This window comes from Equus caballus, chromosome 14 (assembly GCF_041296265.1).
Source record: "Equus caballus isolate H_3958 breed thoroughbred chromosome 14, TB-T2T, whole genome shotgun sequence".
Lineage (NCBI taxonomy): Eukaryota > Metazoa > Chordata > Mammalia > Perissodactyla > Equidae > Equus > Equus caballus.
Window position 1 is genome coordinate 98,508,484 of NC_091697.1, and position 25,850 is coordinate 98,534,333.

At 38.5% G+C, this 25,850-nt stretch overlaps 1 protein-coding gene across 3 annotated transcripts in view; it reads left to right on the plus strand.

Moving 5' to 3' along the window:
- Positions 1 to 25,850, plus strand: part of HAPLN1 (hyaluronan and proteoglycan link protein 1) — a 77,074-nt gene that overhangs the window by 17,681 nt on the left and 33,543 nt on the right. The window contains exon 1 of one of the 3 annotated variants that reach the window (XM_070232622.1): positions 14,389 to 14,626. The exons of 1 other annotated variant lie outside the window; for it this stretch is intronic. The gene's annotated coding sequence lies outside the window, so the exon portion shown is untranslated. Of the gene's footprint in view, positions 1 to 14,388; positions 14,627 to 25,203; positions 25,419 to 25,850 lie in introns of those variants that run through there. One more of the 3 variants, XM_070232621.1, reaches the window with a different exon arrangement.

Genomic DNA, 25,850 nt, shown 5'->3' on the forward strand with positions numbered 1-25,850 from the left:
TGTTTTCTTGATATTGCTTTTTAAGTGTTCTTTGTCTATTCTGGATTCAAGTCCTTTATCAGATATGTGCTTTGGGAACATTTTCTCTCAGGCTGTAGTTTGTCTTTTCATGTTCTTATCAATGTCTTTTGAAGAGCAGGAGTTCTTAATGTTAATAAAGTCCATTTATCATTTTTTTCTTATAAGGATCATGCTTTCATGTTGTATATTAGAAATCTTCATATAACCCAAAGTACCAGATACATTCTCCTATGTTTTTTTTCCTGGAATCTTTGTAGTTTTGAGTTTAGTTTAATGATTCATTTTGAGTTAGTCTTTTATATATATAATGCAAAGTATGGATTGAAGTTCACGTTTTATATATATATATATATATATATATATGGATATCCAAGTTTTCTAGCACCTTTTGTGGAAGACTACCCTTTTTCCACTGTTTCCTTTGTATCTTTGTTGAAAATCAATTGACCATATATGTGTGATTCTATTTCTGTATGCTTTATTCTGTTCCTTTTATCTGTTTTGTCTATCTCAATGTAAATACCACTCTGTTTTGATTACTGTAACTTTATGATAAGTCTCAAAGTCAGGTAGCACGAGTCCTTCAACTTTGCTCTTCCTTTTCTAAATTGTTTCGGCTATTACAGGTAATTTACATTTCCACATGAATTTTAGAATCAGTTTGTCCATTTCTACAAAAATGTGTGCTAAGGTTTTGATTGAAAATGCGTTGAATTTATAGATCGATTTGGGGAAAATTGATATTTTAAAGGTGTTAGGTCTCCTACTCCATGAACACAACGTATCTCTCCAGTTAAGCCTCCTTTAATTTAAGCAATATTTTGTAATTTTCAGTGTTCAAGTTTCACATATCTTTTGGCTGACTTTTCCCTAAATATTTCATACTTTGGGATGATATTGTAGATTACAATATCTAAATTTCAATTTCTGTGTATTCGTTACCAGTATATAGAAGTGGAATTAATGTTTGCACATTGGTCTTGTATCCAGCAACTTTGCTAAACTCAGTTATTGATTACAGTAGCTTTTTTTGCAGATTCATTATGTTTTTCTGTGTAGACAATCATATTGTCTGTGAATAAAGTTTTAATTCCTCCTTCCCAGTCTGTATGCCTTCTATGTCTTTTTCTGGCCTTAATGCACTGCCTGGAAACCTTCAGTCCAGTGTTGAAAGTAAGTGATAAGAGCATACATACTTGCCTTGTTTCTGATTTTGGAGGTTTTTTTGAGGAAGATCAGCCCTGGTCTAACATCCATCGCCAATCCTCCTCTTTTTTCTGCAGAAGATTGGCCCTAGCTAACATCTGTGCCCATCTTCCTCTGATTTATATGTGGGACTCCTGCCACAGCATGGCTTGATGAGCGGTGTGTAGGTCTACACTGGGGATCCAAGCTGGCAAACACCAGTCTGCAGAAGCAGAGCGTGCAAACTTAATCACTATGCCACTGGGCTGGCCCCCTTGTTTCTGATTTTAGGAGTAAAGAATTCAGTCTTTTACTATTAAGTGTGATGTCAGCTGTGGGTTGTGTATAGCTGCCCTTTCTCGGGTTGGAGAAGTTCCCTTCTATTCCTAGTTTATTGAGTCTTTATTAAGAGATGATTTTGGATCTTGTCAGATGCTTTTCGTGAATCTTTTAAGATAATTTTATATATATTTATATATTTCTGTTTATCTGTTTGTCTGCCTGTCTATCATCTATCTATCTGTATCTATCTATCCATCTCTACATATATATGTAATATAAAGAATTATATTAATTGATTTTCTAATGTAAAATAAACCCTGAATCCCTGGAATAAGCCCCATTTTGTATAATCCACTTTATATATTGTTGGGTCAGATTTGCTAAAATTTTGTTAAGAATTTTTGCATCTATGTTCATGGAAAGTAATTGGTCTGTAGTTTTCTTTTCTTGTAATATCTTTGTCTGGTTTTGGTGTTAGAATAATGCTGGCCTCATAGAACAAATTGAGAAGCACTCCTTCCTTTTCAGGTTTTTCCAGGAGTTTGTGTAAAGTATTTCTTCTTTAAAGTTTGGTTGACTTCACTAGTGAAGTGATATGGGCCTGGAGGTTTTGTTGCTATTGTTCATGGGAATGTTTTTAACTACAAATTCAATTTCTTTAAAAGATATAGAACTATTCAGGTAACTTCTTTGTTGTTGTATGAGCTTTGGTAATTTGTATCTTTCAAGAAATTTGCCCATTTTATTTTTAATTTTTTGAGTTTATTAGAATAAAGTTTTCATACTATTTATCTTGTTTATATCTATGAAATTGGTAGTGATGTTACCTCTTTCATTAATGATGTTGATAATTAGTGTCTTTTATTTTTTATCAGATTAGCCTGGATAGAGGTTTATCAATTGTATTGATCTTTTCACAGAACCGTCTTTTGTTTTCATTGATTTTCTCTTTGTTTTTTTTGCTACTTCATTGATTTCTGCTGTGATCTTTATTAGTCTTTCTTCTGCTTACATCAAGTTTCTTGCATTCTTTTTTTCTTAGTTTCTTAAGGTGGAATCTGAAGTCATTGACTTAAGACATTTCTCCTTTTCTGATGTAGTTATGTAAGGCTATAAGTTTTCAGTAAGTAATATCTAAACTGCATCCCAGAAATTTTCATATGTTGAGTTTTCATTTTCATTCTGTTCAAAATAATTTGTAATGTTCCTTTTGATTTCATCTTTAACCTTTGGGTTATTTAAAAGTTTGTAGTTTAGTTTCCAAACATATGGAGATATTCCAAGTATCTTTTTGTTATTGATTTCTAACAATTCTACTATCAAAGAGTGTATTTTGCATGACCTGAATCTTTTTACATTTGCTGAGAATTGTTTTATGGCCCAGAACGTAGTTTATCTTGGTAAATGGTTGGTATGTACTTGAAATGAGTGGATATTCTGCTGTTGAGTAGAATGTTTTATAAATAGCAAGTAGGTCAGGTTGTTTATATCGTCCAAGTCTTACACATATTTACTGATTCTTTTGACTATTTGTTCTATCAGTTATTGACAAAGGAGTGTTCTAATCTCTCCTTGCAGATCTATCAGGTTTTGCTTCACGTATTTTGCTATGAGGAGCATACATTTTTAAGATTGCAATGTCTTCCTGATGACTTGACTCCTTCATCATTCTGAAGATACCCTCATTTTTCCTGACGATACTTTTTTTGTTGTGTAATCTACTCTGTCTGATTTTAATATAGTCTTCCCAACTTCCTTTTGGTTAGTATTAATATGTTATATACTTTCCCATCCTTTCACTTTTAATATATTTTTCTCTTTTTTATTTAAAGTGAGTGTCTTTTGGGAAACACATAGTTGGGTCTTTCTTTTAAACCCAATCTGACAACCTCTGCCTCTTAATTGGTATTTTTGGACCATTTACATTTAACATGAATATTGATATAGTTGGTTTTGAATCTATCACCTTGCTACATTTTTTATTTGCCTCTTATGTTCTTTGTTCCCTTTGCCCCCTCTTTTTCTATCTTCTTTTGGATTAATTTTAACTTTTTAAAAAATTCCATTTTATCTCTTTTGTTGATTATTAGCTACGATTCTTTGTTATATCATTTTATTGGGTGGTTTAGCATTTATAGGATACAACTTAATTTATCAATCTGCTTTCATATGATATTATACTACTTCACGTAAAGTGTAAGAACCTTACAGTGGTATATTTTCATGACCACTGAACCAAGTCTTGTGCAAATGTTGTCATGTATTTTACTTCTAAATGTATTATAAACTCCACTTACATACTTACATATTGATATCATTTTTGCTTTAAGGTGTCAGCTATCTTTTGAAAAGCTTTATATAATAAGCAAAAAGTCTTTATCCATGTAGTCAGCATTTTCCATGCACTTCATTCCTTGTGTAGATACAGATTTCCATCTGATGTTTTCCTTCTGCATGAAGGACTTCCTTAAATATTTATTGTAGTGTAGGCTGTTGATATTGCAGTGTAGGCTAGATGAATTATTTTAGCTTTTATATGTTAGAGAAAGTCTTCATTTCTGCTTTTGCTTTTTTGAAAGATATTTCTGCAGTTTAAAGAATTCTAGGTTAACAGTTATTTTCTTTCAGTACTTTAAAGATCTTGCTCCAATATATTCTTGCTTACATTATCTCAAACAATAAATCTGCCTTAATCCTTACATTTATTCCTCAGTACATAATATACCTTCTTTTTCCAGCTTTTTTTCAGATTTTCGTTTTACCATTGATTTTAAATAATTTGATTATTATGGACCTTGGTTTAATTTTCTTCATGTTTCTGGTGCTTGGGATTTGTTGAGCTTTTGGCATCTGTGTGTTTATAGTTTTTGTCAAATTTGAAATTTTTCAGTTATTATTTCTTCAAAATTTTTTTTTTTCCTGCTCCTTCCCTCCTCTCCATTGGAGATTCTAATTACATATTTCTTTGGCCACTTACAGTTGTCCCACAGTTGAGTTATGCTCTTTTCCTGTTTATTTTTCAGACTTCTTTTCTTTCTCTTTTTTATTTTGGATAGTTTCTGTTGCACCATGGTCAACTTCATTAACCGTTTTTTTCCCTGCATCATTTAACCTGCCATTAATCTCATTCAATAAACTTTTCATCTCAGACATTGTCATCTCTAAATATTTTATATGGGTCTTTTATAAATTTCTTTTCCATTCCTCTATTTAGCATATTCAATAATTTTTCCAGCTTCTTTAGCATTTGGAATATAGTTATAATAACATTTTAATGTTTTATCTATTATTTCTGCCATCTATGTATACTGATATCATCTGTATCATTTCTGAGTCAATCCATTGGTTGATTTTTCTCTCCATTGTTTTTGTTTGTATTTTCCTGCTTTTTACTGGATGCCATAAAGTTTGAGTTTTGCCTTGTTTAGTGCTGAGTGTTTTTATTCCTATAAATATTATCGTACTTTGTTTAGGGATGTGGTTAAAGTACTTAGAAACAATTTGATTCTTTCGGATCATTCTTTGAAGCTTTGGTACCAGTGCTGCGGTTAGTTTAGTATTAATTTTTCCCCAACTATTGAGTAAAGATTCTTCTTAAGACTGTAAACCAATGCCCCATGAATTATGAGATCTTCCACGCTGACTGCTAGAAGCAAGTACTTTTGCCAGTGCTATGTGAATGCTAATCCTTTAGGATGATCCTTTCCCTGGACTTGGATAGATTCTTCACCCACATGCACTGATCAACCCTCACTGGAATATTCCAGGGCAAACTCTGTAAATATCCCAAGTTCTCTCTTTGTGCCACTTTCCCCCCGCCTCTCCTCTCCATTGTTCTGCCCTGTGATTTCTAGCTTCCTTGGATTTCCAAACTTTAGGCTCCATCTCCTCAATTCAGATTGTCCAATGGGCTCTGAAAGGGTTCCATCTTCTTGCACTGCAGCATAGATACTTTCTTCAGGCAATGAACTAGGACAATCATACCACTCACCTCATTTGTTTTCTGTTGATCAGACGTTACTATTCTTCTCTGCCTCATGTCCAATGTCTTAAGTGCCATTTTTTCTAAATTTTGTCCATTTTCTTTTCAGTCATTTTAGACAGGAGGGTAAATCTTGCCCCTCCTACTCCATCTGGATAAGAAGCAGAAGTTCTAAATGGTTTTATTTTCATATTTTTGTTTTTCTTTCTTTTTCTAGTTTCTCTAAAATAGTACACACATTCATATAAAACTTGTGATAAAAATATGTGGCTTATTTTAATAAAATAGGTAGGATAGTATTAAAGAATTATATTTTGTAATTAATCATATTAACATGACTGAATATATAATAAATAGTTATATAAATAGTTTTCAACTTCTTTATCAACATCCAAATTATATCAGACTTTTTTTTCCTCAGGAGAAAAAATCAAAGGCACACAAATATTATAATTTAAGAGAGAAAAATGGAAAGACCTCTTTTGAAAAGAAAGATGTTTGACTCTTTACATAGAAAAACCCACATTAATAAACTAGAAAATGTTGCAATGGTACCATGAGACTAGCATTAACATGACTCTAAATATAAATTCCCCAATATTTTTCTTATTCTAGGTTCCAATTTATTCCTCAAACATTTTTTTCATGAAACCTTTTAGTCCACGTTTACAGATGTCTCTCCCATGACCAAACAACTCATGAGAATTCCACTGCCTTAATGAGCTACTTTGAATAACATCTTACACTTTCCCCAAACTCAGAAATTCATCATACTACTGAAAACCTGCTTCTACATCTGTGACTTCAGCTTTTATGATCTCCTTGGGTGGCTCATTTTTTTCCTGGTGTTTCTAAACCTCAAATTATGAGGCAATCTCTCTGAAAAAGATATCAGAGATTCTTAACTATTTTCTTGCTTTGAGTGTTTTTAGGGGCAAAAGGAAAAGACCAAGGTATTATCAAAATTTAAGACTGTCATTTGCATTATATCCAGCACAAACCTATATGACAGAGTACTGGTGCCAGGAATGTGTCCCATGCAGCCCTTCTTTTTAAGTAAGCTGAAGATTGCTTCCTCAATTAGTTGAAACTTCTGGGTGGTCTTTTAAAAAATAGCTCTTTGAAGAAAGTAGTAAACTAATAATACTGTAAATGCAAAATAACATTAGTCCTTTAACTTTGAAATTAAGAAAGAATGGATCGCAATTCAATGTTTTTTGTTTATTCGTGTAGAATTTCCTATCTCTGACTTTTAAGAGGAAAAAGTTGTATATAAATCCAATGGGAGAATTGTTTTAAAAAAAATGTGTATCTATTTGAGCTTAGAATTAGCCAAGTTTCATTAATTAACTCGTGTGTGTGTGTGTTTAAACTACTGGGTTTGCTTATTTTTGTGTGTAAATAGATGCATACACACAACTACATTCTATACTGAAATCAGTGTATAAGAAATTTAAAATATCTGGGGATGTGTAGTAAATAAAGAACTCCCTCCGTCTCTGAGAAAAGTGGCCATTTCTTAGCTTTAGTCTGCACATTTGATTCCACTTTCAGGTCTGAAATCACCTGTGTGTTCTCTGGATGTGGCCCCCCCATTACAGCTTGCCCTAGGCAAAGTACTAAAGTAGTTGAAGTCGCTGTTGTGGGCACTCCGTCTTCTTCCAGAGACTTCTTTGTCCCTTTTACTCTTCTTGGCTGGGCAGTGAGAAAAAACTGTATTTTAGTTATGAGCCCTTTTATTGCCCTGAAAAATCTCCATTTAGGCGGCTGTCCCCTCCAGGGACACATAAGGCAGGCTGACAATCTTCACCACTCAAATGCCCATAACTGTGATTTTCATCACTTCGTTGGCTGTGTCTACCTAACAGTCTGACAGTGGAAACAGTCACCCTTTAGGCTCTCGAATGTTCAGTTTTGGCCTTGGCTAAATCCAGTGACCCCAAACCCTCCTCACCCACCTACCCCAAATAGGAAGGATAGTGAAATTAATTCTGTCAGGAAAAAGAGAAAATCTTCTACAAACAGGGGTCTAATAATTAGGATGATTGGCCAGTGGACTGAGCAAATTTAAATAAGGTAGACTATGCCCATATTATAGACTTTGTAGCTCCTCCAGGCAAGCTTGTTCTGAATGGCATTTTTGGCTGTGCGAATACAAATGTCTGTGCTAAGACTTGTGCTTAAGCCTGAATACAGAGCATTGAATTTAAGCTCCCCACGGTGCTGCTGAGTGTCATCAGCTATTGGCCAAATGGGCATTGGTTGGCAAATGAATATTGTCATGGCATTCAGCTTAGTTTTCTTAGCTTTTGACTTTTTTAGTGTATTATTATAGCTATTTCTCACTGTACATAAGCAGAAGGTGATAGAAGTTTCCTGCTTTTGTCCACCATTGCCCTGAATGTCTCATTTTCTGGAGTTATTATCTCTCCAGTCTATATTAATGTGTCCCATTGAAATCCACTTTCCTCAAATACCCATTATCCAAAGTGAAAAAAAAAAAAGGACTCAAAGCTGCATTTAGCAAATACCATCCCAGAAAGTCATCCAAAATCGTGGGTGCCCACAAAAGAGGTCAACAACCATTTGCTTCTCATGTGCATTTAATTATTGGAAAGAATTTGATTTGCCGATTATGCTAGTATTTTGAAGCAACTTCATTTTACAATTGAGAATGAGGACTTCTTAAAGTGGGCACAGGGAGACCATGCCAGGCCCATTGTGGGTACTGAGAAGTTCAACTCCTGAAGAGAACCACATGAAGACTGGCAGGAACTAAGCTGCTACGTGGAAATGAATGCAGCCTGGGGCCTCAAAACAGGCAGCCCAGGTGGATTATGAGATTCTGTGGTCACTGGGACGACTTGTTGGACAAAATCGTTCTCCCATTGCCTAAAATGTTCACTATAGAAGATAAATTTTTCAGTCAAAGGCATTATTAGAAAAGCAAGAGATTATTGAAAACTAAAGAAAAAGGAAGTGTTGATTTCAAGTCAAGAGAGGGTCAGAAAGGAGCTAACACTCGGGTCAGGACAGCAGGTCTGAGGACGGAGTCTGGAAGCATCAACCCATGAGTAGCTAAAATGTCCCAGACACCAGGGTGTTCTAAAGAGAGAAAGAAGAAAGAATGAAAACAGAGGAAGGAATGGAGAGATATGAGAGCAAATTTACTTTGTCCCATTTGGCCTATTTTGTGACTTAGAAACTCTCGTCTATCCAATCTCTGTACCTTAAGAAAACCAAGGAGGTGAAAACAGCCTTTGGATGTTTCAGTTGAAGAGCAGTCACTGGGAGTGTTCTGTATAAATGCGTTTTCAGGGTTTAGATGTGCTAACACCAGAGAGCACAAATAAAAAAGTAATCAATCCTCATGATGCTTTCTCTCTTTTTTTCTTTCCGTTATGTAGATTAAAGAATAGGATGTTCCAAAATGTTAAAAATCACAGCTATAACTTGCAAAATAGTCATGAGGACCTTCTTCCAGCCTCTGTGCTGGAGATTCAGGGGCTGATAATACAATGCAGGCGTTGCTTCCATCAAGGCAGGTGCACCCAGCTGGGGAAGTTGAGTGCCGAATGGCGCTGGTATGGCACCAAATGCAATCCAATGGGATTTAAAGAGGTCATTCCTGGTTTGAAATCCATAATGGTGAGAGACAGTTGGGGATATGGACTGCATTTTATATGCTTGCCTAGAAAATATTGTTGAATAAATGTTTTGAATACGATGCCAGTAAGTAGCTATTTATTTTCTGCCTTTGCACGTGACTAAACCAAAATGTGTTCTTTTGCTGAGAGGGTTATTTTGCAAAGACCTTCCTAAACTATCACTAAAAATGCAAATTGTGGTCAAGAGGTTCCTAACTGAGGGCCACACTCTTCTTCTCAATGGGAGAAACAGCAGATGCATCCTTAGGCCGTTCACTACATACTGAGAGAATATTTGCCAATGGTGTAGTTTTTAAAACTTGACTTTGACTAGATCAGATCATTGAAGTTAATGATTCAATGAGAACATTGTCTTTTCCTCTGTTCTCGTGTTTTTTTGCTTTTTAACAACCAATTGCCCTTTTTTCTACCAGTTGTGTTGTACACGTCTTTTTATTTTAAGTACATTTCCTCTTTTGTTTTATATTCCTAATTACCTGTCACCTTAACTGCCTTAACTTTCAAACAGCCTACTTTGCCTATTCACTTCTTTTTGTTTGTTTGTTTTCTTTTTTTGAGCAATGGCATTTTTACAGAATGAAATTCTTCCCTTGAAATTCAGGAATGAAAAAAAACAACACACCCGTCCAGATGTGGAGAAAATAAACCTTATCCTGCTCCTGAATGCCTTGAAAGCTAAATGACCTTCTTTTGTTTTATGTCGCTTTGCACCCCACCTGCCTTGCTTTCTTCTCCCACCCCGACGGCCCAGCAGTGTAGATTCAGGGAGCTCGCCTAAGTTCACTTGCTGACTATCTCTCATTGGTGGGGGTGGGCTGGCGGGTGGGGCACATGCCTGTGTTTGCACTGGATTTGACCCATTACATTGTCAGTCAGCATTAGCAGAATGAAGAGGTGGCATGGTTGCCTCTGAATTCATTCATTCCTAGAAATTACCATGTAAAGTCCAAGGACATTAAACCTTCTTACTTCATTGGTGCTATTACTATTGCCAACTCAGATAAGAATTAACGTTTGTGGATTTCACTAACTTGGTCTGTCCTCCAACCAAGGGAGGTTTCCATAAGCTGGCGGGAAAGGACAGCAGAGTTCAGGAAGCTGCGCCAAGGTGATTATATTTGACAGACTGGTCTTGTTTCCTCCTCTACCTTTCACCACGAGTAACAGCTGCTTCTTTGTCTTCCTGTCATATCTTTCCCTTTTTAAGACAGAGGTCAGAAAACCCTGCAACGAGTGGGTCAAAGGGCATGATCCTTAAGCTAATTTTAAATTAGCGAGTAGGAGGAAATGAGATACATAATTTGGCCTCAAGTCTTGTTCTTTACTTTTTACCCACCTATTTGACTACATTTTACATCACTAATTTTTGTTTTGACTCTGCCATTGGTGGTAGCACAATTTCAAACGATCTCCAGAGTACCGGAGTGATGAAATGAAGTAGAGAATGCTGACGCTGATGAAAAGTCAGTCCCAGTCCCCGTAAGCCTTCCATGGCTTGTACTGTGTTTATTTTCCATCAGTGTGAGAATGTTCTCAATAAGATGGGCTGGGGATTGGCACTGGAGGTAGGAGAGATGAACAGTTAGCAATGAGAGCCCATGTAAATGTCTTAAAAGCCTTTATGGTTTATGCCCTCCTACGAATGGACTTCAAGAGCTTGTGTGGAAATACTTGCAGAAAGATATATGCAGTTGTATTCTCTTGGCCAAAAATGGTCCTTTTGTGTCAGGGCAGATTATGCTTTTCAAATACGCAGCAAACTTGGATGATTTGCCCACAACAGGATGAGGTTGAGGCAGGCCAGACAGGGTCATAGCGATCAACACAAAACACGGAATAACTGAGTTCTTCTAGCAATTACTTTAGTTAACTCTAGCTCACCCTCGCATCAGGTGTATTTAGAACCACAGAAAGCCCAATCTCCTTTATTCAATCATTGAACACTCACTGCAAAATCACTGGACGCCAGCAGTGTAGAGACTAATAAAATAGGGTTTTTGTCCTCAGGGAGTCTAAACTTTTGTAACATTAGCATGGAATCAAACACTTTTAGGTGCATCGTTAATTATTTGAAAATCATATGATTGTTTTCTACAGTTTTGTATGAAATGTGATGATTTGTTCAATAGGTAAGTTGTGTGTTTGTGTGTGTGTGTGTGGTATATGTAATATCTACAGGACTACAGCATACAGTTGTGCAGGTTGTGTAGTATACAACACTGGGGGCTGCCATTCGTCTTGCAGTGCATAGTGCACAACCAGCACCCCTGAGTTCCTACTGTGTGCCAGAGGATGTGGAAGGGAACAGAGTGTCTTCCCTCATAGAGCTTGCGTCCCAGTATTTGTGCATTCACACAATGGGCTAGACTCTGCTTTTGAATCCCATAAATATTCCTAGAGCCATTCTAAAGTGTGTGGCTTGACAGTCTTTTGATATAATCCAATATGAAAATGTATTAAATTTTTGGTATGTTCCATGATTACACCGATCAATGAATTTATATCGATATCTATGTTAATCTGGCCTTCCTGAAGAATGAGTGAGAATCAATGCTATAAGTTAACCTCTTACATTTTGAAATTTTTACATTTTACTTTTGTGAAAAATTGGAAACATTTTTAAAGTGTGTTATGCATGCATCTTTCCTAGTGAACAGAGTATATATGGCATGATTCAGAAAATCCCTATTTGTAATGTGGCCCCCAACGCAGTTATATTTTCACAGTATTATTATGAAATGTGTAAAGATAAGGTAAATCACTCGGTGATGGTGGCACTTTGTTTAGAAGACTTGCTAAGATTAGGAAAAATGCAGATGAGCATGATGTGCAGGGCCTTCTCATCGCTGCCCCTGCCTGCCTGTCCAGCCTCCTCTCCAGCCCATCCATTCTGACAGTCCTACCCTCCAGGCCCACTGAGCTACACGCAGTCCTAGGAGCTGCCCAAGCCGTCTCACACTCATGCCTCTGCACCTGCCATTCTAATAGACAGCAACAGCTGCTTCCCTCTTCTCTTCTTCTTGTCACCCAGATCCAGCTGAGCAGTCATTTTCTTCGTGAAACCTTTCCTATCCCCACCCAGGCTGGGTTAGGTGCCTGCCAAGGCTGCTGTATTGCACAACTGCGGGGGGTGGGGCCGGGCCTTCCTCTTGCTTGCTGGAGAGCGTCTCCTCTTTCTCCGATGGTACCCTGACTATGCTTTTGTGCACTTAGCATCCTGCTCTCTTCTATTGCTCCTCAGCCTTCTGAAGGGTGACTGCTTTGGGGTCTGAAGTTGAGGCTTATTTCTGCTTGCCTGACGTGAAGTGCTGCTCAATGGATGACTTGAATCGTGGCTTCATATAACAGAGGATGTAACTTAGGAGCCCCTGAGATACTGAACGGAGACTGGGTTTTCCCTCCCTGGATCCGTTCAGAATGTTCACTTAGCCTCTCTAGTGGGTACTCTCTATTGTGATATCTGACCTTTGTGTCATTTCTCCCATTTCTACTGGCTGTAGTGCTGGCCGCTCTCCCCAGGTGTTAGCGCTAAGGAACACAGTTCTTTCTCTCTTCCCAGCTTCTGCACTTTCCTACCTCCCCACCCCCTCCCTCGCTGCCCCTCCTCTCCTTCCTCTCCTCCCCCTCTTTCTCCATCTCTTTCTCTCTCTCCCTCCTTCCCTCTTCCCGTGCTCCTCCACCTCCTCCCCTTCCTTCCTCCTCCTCCTCGCTCCCCCACTCCCTCTTTTCTCCCTCCCTCCCTCCATCCCTCTTCCTGGCCCCCTCCTCTTCCTCCTCCTCTTCTTCTTTTGCGTCTCTTCCTCCTGCCCTCAATTCCCCACTCTGCTCCTGCTCCTCCTCCTTCGTGTTCTGTTCGCTTGCTCTCAGCCACAGGAGCTTTTGCCTTTTAAACAATTGTCTGCAAAACACACTTTTTTGGGAGTCAATCTCTGAATCAGCCATTGACATTTTATTTCTCATGACATTTATATCTTTAGTGGTTCTCTCAGTATTTGCAATGTCATGTGCACTAAAAATTATTTTCAGGTATGCAGTTACTACCAACATCTGAGGGTGGTGACTGAAAGCTGTGTATGTGAGGTTTTTCTGCAATTTGGGGATAGCAGTTCCTTTTCTGAAGTGTCATACGATGTTACAATTTCCCTTGCTTTCCAGGTGGTATATCTCAGGATTACGTTTCGCCACCTTGACATAAATATATCTGCGTACCTGCTAAAATTAACAAGGTGAAAGAGATCATTCAAAGATCATTATTCAAAGTACACAAATAATCCTCGACTGTCATTTCCCCAGCATCGATGAGAATTTGGGTCTCTTATGTAATTATTCTTGGAACAGCCATTGCTTTCTATGAAAATTGTGGAAAAGGGAAACTTAGTGTTTATGGTTGTTCCTTTCCTCTTAACTTGGTCGGTACCCACCCAGGAACACTGTTGCTTCTACACTGCTCTCACTAGCGTGGACTTGAGACCCTCCATTATACTTTACAAAACCATGGTCAAGCTGGAAGTGGCAAAGACCTTGGGAACTGTGTATTGATAAATCTAATGGTGAGAATTTGGAGCCAGGTTGAAAGGGTGAGTCTGTGGGAGGGTTGGGGGTGGTGATTTCATGTTATTTAGGACAGTGAAAAACCTTTGCAATTTAGGTATACCCAATCTCCCTCCTTCTTGAGATAATACTGCCCGTATTTTTGTGTTATACTCATAGATGATTACTTAGTTCTGAGTTGATAGCAAACCTAATACATAACATAAAAATTTTAAATAGCATTATTCTTTATAAAATAAACTTACAAATGATGTAGATTTTTTGGAGTCCAGAGTAGTCAGTTCTAACCGACTGACTGAGCTTAGGTGCCTATGAAAAAGGTTGCTGAAATGATTTCGGTTATTTTCAGAATGAGCAAATTCCTCAGCTAAAGAAGACGTAAACGAGGATTATTTAGTTTTAAAAGCTTAAAAAACACTTTCAAAGATTACTATAACTTAAAAACCTATTAAGATGAATTCTTGGGTTGTATCTTACATCACAAAAACGGTTTGGAAACTCATTTAATGAACTTAGCTGCCAGTATTTGCCAAGTTAATTGGAGAATGTTGTATTCTTCTCCCTTTTGTGCTGTGTAGACACAGCCTTTGGGCTAGAACAGGCTTTGTTGCTCATAAACCAATGAACTGAATTCTGATGAGATCATGCTTTGACGTCGAATGTGGACCGATACTAAACTGCTTCAGAGTCTTGGAAGATAACTTAAAATCGACAGCCAGAAGAGGTGGAGACTGCTTCAATGGGAGAGGAGAGAGAAGTTTTTGCTGCTAAAGATCGTGAATGGATTTATTTTTGTTTTTATGACTTAGTGCCATCAGATACCTCAGGAAACCATCGATCGTAAAACTCTTTCTTGCATTTAGTAAACAATCAGAATTAACATATATTTAAAATCTTTCTACACCTGCTCAGAGTCTGATCACCGTATAAAACACATGTGAGTTGCCTGATTCTTTTTGTTTGTCAACTAGTTTAGAGTGACATGTGGGATGCAGGGGTGAGCTGAGAGTTGGGTTTTGCATTATGCAGACTTGTTCCCGTCACAGCTGTGATGGCGCTAAAGCTGTCGTGTGGAGGACTCGCGGTTGTATTTTTAGATCCAGTGTTAATATAATGTTTAACTGACAGCTGTTGAAATTTTGAAGTTTATAAGAAATGCTAAAATTTAAATGAGACAGTCTTAAAATAGTGTTTTGCTAGCTCAATTAGAAATAATTTCGAAAGTAATCTAATTGAAAGTGATGTTATGATCAGTTTTCTATCCATATAAACCCTACTTCTGAATACTTTATTTAAAAACTTTTGTTTCAAATTATAAAGCCTGTAACTAAGAGGCTTGTATCCATTTAGTTGTGCGCATGTGAGCTAGATCTTTAAACTTGTTTTTATGTAAACTACATGTCAAAGTAGTCCTAGGGGCCGGCCTGGTGCCGCAGCGGTTAAGTTTGCACATTTAGCTTTGGTGGCCCGGGGTTTGCTGGTTCGGATCCTGGGTGCAGACCTATGCACCGCTTGTCAAGCCATGCTGTGGCAGGCGTCCTACATATAAAGTAGAGGAAAATGGGCACAGATATTAGCTCAGGGATAGTCTTCCTCAGCAAAGAAGAGGAGGATTGGCAGCAGATGTTAGCTCAGGGCTAATCTTCCTCAGAGAAAAAAAAAAAATAGCCCTAGCACTTGTCAACTTTATTCATGTTTGCACATCAAAATGTGAAGAAGAGGGGCTGGCATCATGGTATAGTGGTTGAGTTCCATGCACTCCACTTCAGTGGCCTGGGTTTGCAGTTTGGATCCTGGGCACGGACCTATACCACTTGTCAGCCATGCTGTGGTGGCAACACACATATAAAAAAGTGGAGGAAGATTGGCACAGATGTTAGCTCAGGGCTAATCTTCCTCAGCAAAAAACAAAAAAAAAGAAGAAGAAGGAGAGATTTATTTTCCATAGTTTTAAAATGATGTAAAGAGTTATAAAAAAGTGGAAGTTGTTTTCTTTTATTTGGTATTGTCTGGTTTTGGATTTGTTAGTTAGGAAACAATGAGATAGCAATGTAAGTTCTTAATATTATTTTATATATATATTCATTCTTTTATAATGTTTCAGAAAAGACTACATCCATCATTGGTTAAAAGGGACCTTCTGATCTCTTTAAAATGCCGGTGTTTAAGTTCTGTTTGAATTGCAATTCACTAGGGAATATGTCTACCTTTGGAGAGTTATTAATTTAGTGCCAAATTCCTTGTTAGTGTTCAAAAATCATTTGCTGTTAATGATAATGATGATAATTCATTTTTTATTTTATACATTAAGAAAAAATATTTTTAGAGTCTAATTTTCATATTATTCTATATAATGCTTTGTTGTTGATGCTACTGAGATCTTTGATCATGGAATCAAGGAAGAATGAATTTATAAAATGACGTCTTTCCTCTACAAGTTTGCCTCGCAAGCATACTTCTTAGAGTAGCCTTGTTTATTCTCCAGAGAAAACTTTTTTTTCTCAGAACAATGCTAACATATGTACATACTTTATGGTTTGTTTGTTTATTGATGAAATTATTCTAGGCCAGATACAAAGAAACTTTTAGTGAAATTTTCCTTTTAGTTAAAATGACCTCTAGCATGTGGACTTATTATTCGCGTAATTTGATCATTATTACAATACCAGTACACCATGGTAGCATTTAGCATGTCAAACTACAAAGAAATTACAAGATGGCCTGAGAAGTGGCAGTGTTGCTAGTTTATATTCTGACAGATTTAATCATCTTTTAAGAATTGTTCTTGAGGTGATTTGGTTTTTGATGATTTTCTTTATGTGTAATGATAGAAACTGTTTTCTTCTACATTCCATGAAGGATGCATTTTTAAGAGCATAACAATGTGATATTCATATTGATTGTAGTCTAATTCTTAATATTCTACAGTAAAATTATGATTTTTCAGGGCAGTAAAAGTAGGATAAGTTCCCCAAGATAAATAGAAGGGAAGATAAGAGATTTATTTTCTTTTAATATCACCATCATGACCAAAATGTATTGCCTAACATGTATTTATTGACTTCCTCTCCTAACAACTATCTGGTTAAGAGACAGATTATTAATTACAGAAAACATGTCCCCTCCTGACCCTGAAAACTTGCAACTCTCACATAACTGAAAAACCTTTGGGGAGATGGTAAGAACACCCACACATAGCACATAGGACAGTGATCACAGAAACAGGCCGAAGCTGCTGTGGCAACCTCTACTACCTTCCACGGCTTTGAGACCATAACGCTCCCTGTCCACCTATTGTATCATTTTCTTCTCCAACAAATTGTGAATCATCCACTAGAGTTAGAACTGGAATTTGGAATATATTGACAGCAAGTCTGAAACTTCCTCTGCACGAGCTGGGAAGAGAGCTTACTGACTGTCGGGTAAATGCAGAGGGAAAAAGACTTTTTTAAGTACATAATGTCAGGATGAATTGACGTTTCTGTGTACATACTTCATCCTTCCTGTATGATGTGGCTACACATGCAAAAGACACTAAGAATACGCAATGACAAGAAAGTCCATTTTTGCTATAGTTACAACTTACATTCCTTCTTGTCATATGAGTGGATTTCGACAACTGCCTGTCCACTGGTATTATCCCATTTGAAGAGATTCCTAGCTGGCGAGGACACACCGCAAGATTGGAGAGGCATAGTCTACTCTGCCTGCTCTTTTCATGGTGGAAAAATGAGTGAGATAAGACGTAAAATAAATATACAGTGCTATCTTCATTATACCTGTAAATCCATCCCCAACCTCAGTGTGAAGTGGGGTAGAGAACACAATTCCAAATGAAGGTGTTGTTTGCAAATAAATTTTGAATGAAATGTTTACAACTTTTAAGCATCAGTTTAAAGCTTGGATTTCACAGAGTTTGTAACCTAGAAGTGTCAGAATCTTGATCTAAGTGCTTCATTCATTTATTCGTCCAGCAATGCCAGGTTGTTAGTTACTCAGAAACAGGAAAAGTCCCAATAAGTCCTGCTCTTGTCAGTGTGTATATGCACCGCTTTCCCCAACATACCCTGGGTATTCAATAAAAGCTTGTAGAATTGAACAGTATACACACCAGATGCAATTTGTGCTTTTATTCATATCTGCTTTTTATGTTTGTTTTAGAAAACCTATAAACAAACACAACCACTGCAGAGCCCTTTCATAAAGCTGGTTTGGGGAAAGTCTAACTCCTGTGTCAAGAATTATCTAAAGTGAGTCCAGATGGGCCAATGAGCAGCTTGAGCAAATGCACTTTGATTAAGTGAAGGGTTGCTGAGTTTGTTCCAAACTCTATCAATATTCTCTAAGAGAAAGCTGGCGAAGAAGAACCAGCCAAAAGCAGTAAGTGAACCGGAATGCTCCTTAAACAAGCATTGTTGACATTATCCTTCTAAAAATCCATGACTGCATTTTCTGAGGAGGACAGCCCTAAAATGCAATGTGAGTACAATGGAGGGCCTGATATCTCCAGTATGAAAAAAGCAGATAATAATAACTATAACAACAACTAATATATGTAAGGTTTTGACATTTGTCATCAACTATTCCAATTGATGCATAAAAAAGTTGACCTGAAGCAATTGAATGACTGCTCTCAGGGTCACCACTAGAAAGTGGCAGAGCAAGGAATGAAACTAAATTCTGCCTTCCTCCATCGCTGTCACACCATCTCTCCGTGTGTCCTGCGTACGGCCCCAATTTACATGTCGCTCTTTCCCATAGAGTTATAAATTGTTCTCCCATTCACTCTGAGCCCTGGTGTAGATGATAAATCATATGATAATGTCCAGTATCAAATAATGTAATAAATAAAATACAGAGAAAAAATGAAGTAAGAGCAGATGGATAAGATTTGTAAGTAATGAATGGAGAAATAGTAGCATAAAAGAAAAATGAAAAAAAGAGAGAATGATGATGGAAAATATAGGGGAAAAGATGGGGGGGAAGTCTGATTTCAAAATGTGGAGGAGGAAGAGAAAAAGAAATGACTCATAAATTTTTAAATGCGGCTTATTCCAAGTGTCATGGGGATCCGAGGTTCAACCTCTCATGTTTTATTTGCATGGCACAAATCCATGACTTGTTGAGATTTCTGAGACTTTTAATTAGGAAAGAAACCACAAGTAAATGGTGGAGACATCCACAACGAAGTGATGCTCAATAAAGTGATCATTTTTAAGCGATTTGTTCTAAACCTAAGCAGTTTCTGTACAAGTGGCTAAGGCATACTTAGCTCCTCCGTTAGCGAGACTGCGGGCTCTGTAACAAATCCCGTTCTCAGAGAAGCCATCTTACAACGTTCTTGGATCTGGGAATTGTACCACGGTACTCATTTTCTTGTGACCTATTCATTTCCTCAAACTTAGAGACAGTGTGCAAATACTCCCTTTATCACCCCTTCGCTACTTTTTTATTGCCCTTCTTATTGTTGAGTGGCCTTTGCTTCAATGAGCCTGTCAGAGAAACTACACTGGCTTCAGAGAGGAGCAATGGGACCAGAGCTGATGCTGCAAGGGGACTTCAACATCAGATGTGCTGTAATTGTCAAAAGTCCAGAGACAGTGTTAGGTGCTCTCCAAGACTGTTTGAGTAAGTGGTAGTCATCCCAAACTTGCAGAAAATAAATCATGGCAAGTAATCTTCTGAATGCCAAATATATTTTCTAAATTGTTAGCCATTTTTGGATCGAAATCTTTCCAAATTGAATTACATAGTATTCTGCCTTTTTAACTTATTGTTTGGTGAGGAAGATTGGCCCTGAGCTAACATCTGTGCCACTCTTCCTCTATTTTGTATACTGAATGATGCCACAGCACGGCTTGATGAGTGGTGTGTAGGTCTGAGCCCCGAATCTGCACCCAAGAACCTGGGGCCACTGAAGCGGAACAGATGAACTTAAACAGTATGTCGCTGGGCCAGCCTCTCTGCCTTTTTAATTTTATAAACATAGCAACATTATAAAAAGTTCATAAAATGACAGGAAAAAGTATCCACCCATCTGTTTAATATTTTAAAAAATGATATGAGCATTCCTTTCCAGTGTTCTAAAGTAACGCTTAAAAAAAAAAATACATGCACTGTAGAAAAAGGGAAAATGAGGAAAAGTAGAGAGAGGAAAAATGAACACAGGCGCAACATTATTTCCAGGGGTTTGCAGACTCCCAGAGGCTCAACCACAAGATGGAGAACACCTGGCAATCCTGAAGGCTTACACCGGTGGTTCTCAAATCTGAGCCTGCGTCAGCATCACCTGGGGGAGGGGCAGGCCTGCAAAACACTACTGCCTGGGCCCCACCCCCGTTCCTGATTCAGGAGATCTGAGGGGGCCCCAAGAATCTGCTTTTCTAACAAGTTTCCTGGTGCTGCTTCTGCTGCTGCTCCAGGCTCCACATTCTGTTTTGACGCCTGCACTCATTCGAAACCGTGAACTTCTAGAACTCACCTGCCCCTCAGGTGGAGATATCTTTAGTTTGCTATTTTTCTTACTTTTATTCCTAGAAATTTATCAGGTTTGAGGTGGGCCATGCCAGGTTAATAACAATACCTTAATTTCTATAGTTTTGGGTTTTTTTCTTTTGAGGAAGATTAGCCCTGAGGTAACATCTGCTGCCAATCCTCCTCTTTTTGCTGAGGAAGACTGGCCCTGAGCTAACATGCATGCCCATCTTCCTCTATTTTATGTGGGATGCCTGCCACAGCATGGCTTTCCAAGCGCTGCCATGTCTGCACCCGGGATCCGAACCGGCCAACCCCAGGCCACTGGAGCGGAACGTGCAAACTTAACTGCTGCGCCACCAGGCAGCCCCTGTATAGTTTTTATACTTTTTCAAAAGCACAAATTTTTACCCTGCTGAGAAGTTATTATCACTATTTCTGTTTTGTAGGTGAAGAAATTGAGACCTGATGCATTGGTTATGAGACCTAGAATAGAACTCATGTTTTCTTCCTCCTGATCTAGGACTTTTTCCAGGTTATCAGGTTGCCAGAGCATCATACCAGAGCAAGGAAGGAACAGATTGACCATGGCCAGATTAGGATGTCGCCATGATGTCCGTGGCTGGACATCGAATCCAGGGCATCATAAATGCTCTGTAACTAACTTCCTCAGTAGCTTGCTTTTTCATCAAACAATGCAAGACGACAGGGAGAATGCTGTGTCCGCTTGAAGTTTATACAGACGCACTCCCTGAGGGGAGCTAGTGTTGTGTAGTTGAACAAAGATTTTTTTTCAGTCATGGCTTCTCTCTTGAGCGTTGGGTATATTCCAAGCTGTTGTGCATTCTGCTCCATTGTGTGCAGTAAATCCCGGGGCTTAGGTGAAGATCCAGTCATCCCTCCACACACTGAACAATTCAAATGCATCAGTAGTCTGAGTTCTTTCACCATCATTTGGGTCAGTGGTCTGACCTGGATTTTACACACCTGGAGAGTCAAAACAGAAAACAAAGCCAACCACCACCAACAAAACACTTGATGAGCCAGCAGAAGGTTGTCATCTAAAAAAAATACAGTTGCTAAGTAAGGATAGAATAATCTAGAATTTGAAAAGTCTAAAATTTCTAATTCTGTGAAATAACAGTCATTCTAACAGGTATCAAAAAGGTAAGAAAAGTTACTTTAGAAAACAAACTAATTTTTTAAATTGAATTAATTTAATCTAATGAAAAAGTACACTCTTGCAGTCCCTTTTCTCTCTCTCTTTTTTTTCATGTCACTGCACCACTGACCAACTTTTAGGAAACACTGCCTGTAACGAGATCAAACTTAAAAGGTATCAAGGAGGAGAAGATTCAGTGTATTTTAAAATAATTCTGTCAAGTGAGATTCTATGGTTTGCTCATTCAATTTCTGGCAAACTTTGTATTGGTTCTCATAATTTGTGTGTGTGTGTGTGTGTGTGTGTGTGAGGACGATTGCTCCTGAGCTAACATCTGTGCCAATCTTCCTCCATTTTGTATGTGGGACACCGCCACAGCATGGCTTGATGAGTGGTGTATAGGTCTGAGCCTGGGATCAGAACCCAAGAAGACTTGGCCACCAAAGCGGAGTGCACAAACTTAACCACTATGCCACCGGCCTGCCCCTTGATTCTCTTGATTTTTAAACTAAATTTTAAGTGGGAGATTGAAACCTGATTTATTTCATTACACCCTCAATGGAGAAAAAAGTAAGTCTTCACCATTCTCCGTATACTAACACACGTAATCTTCAACCAGTGTAAAACTCCCCCTGGTCTTGGCTCCTTTAGTCCTTGTAACTGTTTCTCCCACGTCTCAGTTTCCACTCCTCCTTCCCCTGGGCACACGGGACGGTTCTCAGTGTGGAGCATGCAGTGGGGAAAAGCATTCAGGCTTTGAACTCATAGGCGTCTTGTGCAAACAGGGCTGTGATCAGTGCTACACCTACAACCCCGAGAGAGGGGTGGGAGGGACATTCCAGCTTGTGGGAAGCCTTGAAAGAGTTGTGAGAGCTGTCTAGGAGAGCTGAGGACGCTCCTCGAGGACACCAGTAACAGCGGTGGGGAGCGCAGGTTGCCCAGATCCCAGCTCCTGGCTTTACATGCTGGGGACTTCGCTACTCTGACTCCATTTCCAGAACTGTAAAATGTGTAGACTAACATACTTACTTCAACTGAGTTGTTCTGAGAAATGATGATTAAATAGATGAAGCTTCAAGGACAGTGCCTGGCATGGAATAGCAGTTCAGGAAATAGTGGCATTAGCCCTCAAGGCACAGAAAATAGCAGGCATGCCTTCCACTTGGTTCTATTTCTCCGTTATCGGATACAATAATTTTACCGTTGTAGGTGTGTAGGGAATAGCAACTGGCTACTTTTGTATTAGACTATCGGCAAAAGTATATCTTTGTTTCTATTAAACTATTAGACTTCTACGCTGGTTAGAGTATGTTCCTTTCAAATAGGGGTTCAATTATCACCAAAGCAGAACTGTGAAATTACCGTCCTATCATGTGTCTTTCACTCTGAACACAGCCATTTCAATCTGAACTCATCTGGAAGCTGGCTGGAGCATCAGGGCAGCAGGGAAGTTAGGCTGTAAAAAGAGACCATCAAGGTGTGAGTGGCAGGTGAACCCAGAGTGCTAACTCAAGGCTGGCAATAGCCAGTTATATAAAAGTCCCCCAAATTTCCTAAATTTTACTCATATTAAAACTAAAAACTTTTACCTAGCATACGTAGATATTTGGAAAAGACATCATTACAAAATGCAAATAAGCAAAATTCAGATTCATTCACTCACATGACCTCCTACTACATTGAGGCGTCCTTCTCTGAGGACCGGCACACAGACCGCTCACACGGCCTTGTCCTCAAGGACCTCGATCTAGTGTGCCGTATCTCGTGTTATACTTGCAGTTTGCTGAAACACCTGAAGATTGCCCCTTAAGTTCTCATTTCTAGTTTCGCATCTTTTGGTGAGACAGATGTTATGCACTACGGTAGCAAAGATAACATACGTCAGCTCACTCCTACCTGGAGTGCGTCAGTGCCAGTGTGGGGTACTTGGAAGTGTTTGCTGACGGATGCTTCTATTTTAATCACAAATCACTGAAGAGGTGCGGTATCCTTGGCTTTTTAAAATTGAAGATGGCGTGTGTGACTGCATGTGTATGAGCACACATGAGCCACTGAGGCGGTGTCCGTGGCGCCAGGGTGGTGGTATAGACGAGGCAGGGCACAATCATGCTACGACAAGTGTCATCTGACTTCTCTTGGGTAAGTCTTGGAAAAAAGGTTTGTATTCACATATAACACAAGTTTAAGTTTTAAGATCATAGTAGGTTCTCGCTAAAGGACCTAAATAAAAAAAGACAATAAAACAAATAACAAATTAATTTTCTCTTTCAGAAAAATAAGGGCAACTCAAAGTAGGTGTTGTTTTTGCTTGAAAGTGAATACAAACTTTCCTGCTTACTGATGTGCAACCTTCAGCAAGGTCTGTGTCAGGAAAAATGGAAATATCTGTCCCACGGAATTATTATAAGGACTGCATGCGCCATTTTGTGCATAATACTTAGCATGGTGCTTGGCAAATAGTAGACATTCAACTAAAAGGAATTCCTGCTGTTCTTGTTATTGTTAATTCCCTCCCCCAGGATGTTTGCATTTTTAAAATTTGCTTGCTGGACAGTTAATACCTTAGCTCAATGAAACGAACCTTTAGTGGTAAAGTTTTTAATGCTTTGGTATGGAATTCAAGGAGATATATAAATTTTTGTGTAATAGATTTTACGTAAAAATGAATAAAAATCAAGGTTCCTGCAACAGTAGTTTGCAGAACTCTAACCCTGTGTGTGTGTGTGTGTTGTGGTAGGTATACAACTCCCTATAAATTATACTGTGAATGACCACACTATGTGAAAAATAATGTAGCAAATTCTCTGCCTCTGCTCATCTTGACCCCTTACCTAGAATGTCTCCTCTCTTTAACAGGTAAAATGGTATGCTTTCCTCCACTCTCTCTTCCACTTTCCCCCTCCCCTCTGATTCCTGTGGCAAGCAGAGAGCCCAGGACACCTCTTGTGCTGGTTTGCCAGTGTTTTAGGTTGTGTCTACAATCGCCCCAATTATCTTCCAAATGCCAAAAGGTCAGCTTTATTCTGTTTGTTCACCCAAAGCATAGTTCTGGGTTGAAATAGGTGATATATGTGCATAATATTCCTATGGAGAAAAATCAGTAGCTTCAAAAAAATAATCATTTCCAAAACATCCTCAGAGGAACAAGCAAGTGAACTTCTGAATAGAAGATCAGTAAATCAGGTAGAATTTTGAAGATGGCACTCTTAGTTTCCTGGAAAAATGAGTTTCTCCGTTTGCTCATCCACCATCTTCTTTCTGTGATATAATGAAGAAAAAGAAAAGGGTTAAGATAGACATGAAAGACTGAAGTCATCAGTATCACAACACTGCTGATTTTCAGAGGGGAGAATGCAGAGAGGCACTTGGGTCCCAGGAAAGGCCGGGTTGGGGGAGACACGGACACGGCACACTTCTGTGAACGGTGCCTTAGGCTGTGGAGTAGAGAGGCTGGCCCTCAAGGACCTCCAGGAACAGACTCAGAGCTCTTTAATAAGTATTCCAGAGAGTCAGGCTTTCCTGGAAAAAACAAATTAGTGTGAGAAGCCAGTACTGTGCAATTTCAGTTTTAAAAATAGCCAAGTATTGTTAAGGCTGCTGTGTGCATGAGAGAAAAAGAAAGCCCTTGTTAATATTTGCCTCAGCTTCCACATTACAACAGAGGAGCGACCCTGAAATTCTTGCCTGGCAAATGTTGCAAAGGTCGAAGGTTTGTATCACTTGGAATCACTTCTTGGTCCTTCCAATGATTATATTTGGGGGGGAATTTTTTCTAATTAAATTGTTCTTTCAATAAAGGACAGCCAAGTGATGGCTCTGCCTGTGTCACTTAGGACCAGAGCTGCGCCTCCCTGTCTATTTCTGCTCTTCATTTGCCTAATTGCCCTGCGAGGCTGGCAGGGACAGTCCCTGCAGCCGTGGCTCTGCTGACTGCAGGGACCCTACCTGGCACTCTAAGTTGGCGCGTCAGCATTTTAGGTAGAAATGAATGAAAAATCAATCAGGATGACTGCAGTGGGAGCACGCACAATTCTAACCTAGTTTGTCCATAATTTTCAACTATTCATCACAGACCCAAGCAGTATGTAAGATGGTAAGTCAGTCTCTATCAAATGTGCTGCTTCTGCTTAATCAGGCATTTTTTTTTGGCCTCTTTTCTATTTGGAACAAGAGAATCTAACCTGCTTAGGAAGCCACATGTAAAATGAATGATGATGTCCAGTTTCATGAAAATATTCTTGATTTGCCCTGGTTTAAGATTCAGTTCCTAATTAGACCAGGTGATAAATATGATAAATATTCATATATATATATATATATATATCAAATTGTTGTTTTATTAACTTATATTTCAAAGCCAAAGGTTTAAATTTTTTTAAGTTTATTTATGTCCTTGCCACATCTCTTTGTAACTTGCCGTAACTCTCTATATCAAAATTATGCTGTTTTAAATGTCTAGATTTACAATTCTGCAAAGATAGAGTTAAACACTGTTTGGACTCTGGCTACATAAAGGAAACTGGAA